Raw genomic sequence first — 700 nt, 5'->3', positions numbered from 1 at the left:
TTAATCAGCAACACATACTAATAGTAGAAAAAGTACTCATCCTGCAGTAAATTATTGTCTTGTCAGTGTTTTACTATTAGAAATTATGTTTCTGGATTAAAATGACTGCTGCATTAATGTGCATGTTGCATTATACTGGTGCAGATGTTAATGGTTGTGCTAATTTTAACTCTTAACACTTAAACTACATATATTGTCTTGCTTGGTAGTTTAATCTACATAGCAATGCATTGTATTCAAGTAAGATCATCGTATGTTTGTAAAGCATCGCTGTCCTGTGAGAACCACGTATCTCTAAAAAGACTCAGAAAATAAGCAGAGTTTTCAGCTTTGTGACATTTCGAGCTGAACCAATAGGCTTTTAAAATTATTTATTTAGCTTAAGAAGTAGGAGCATAGGGTGTAGATGTAGTGAAGTAGAAGCATAGCGTTTTAGATCTATTTGTACTAAAGTACACTATTGATTAAATGTACTTACACATCCCACCACAGCTGAACCCCAGTTTCCCCTGCAGGTAATAAAGCACATGCATGTTTATTCCAGGTTCAAACACTGGACTTAAACCATCCAGCGGCATTATGAGGATATCCAGGTGGAAGTATAAACATCCTGGCACTGTCTAAAACAAATAAAGCATTCATCTGCTCTGTCTTGCATCATACAGCAGGCTTTGCCGAATTAAACACAAGACTTCATCGC

Source organism: Cebidichthys violaceus, unplaced genomic scaffold, assembly GCF_023349555.1.
Source record: "Cebidichthys violaceus isolate CVI_PGR_0920_01 unplaced genomic scaffold, fCebVio1.0.p SCAF_6, whole genome shotgun sequence".
NCBI lineage: Eukaryota > Metazoa > Chordata > Actinopteri > Perciformes > Stichaeidae > Cebidichthys > Cebidichthys violaceus.
The sequence above is the reverse complement of the archived record's forward strand: the minus strand, read 5'-3'. Positions refer to the sequence as shown.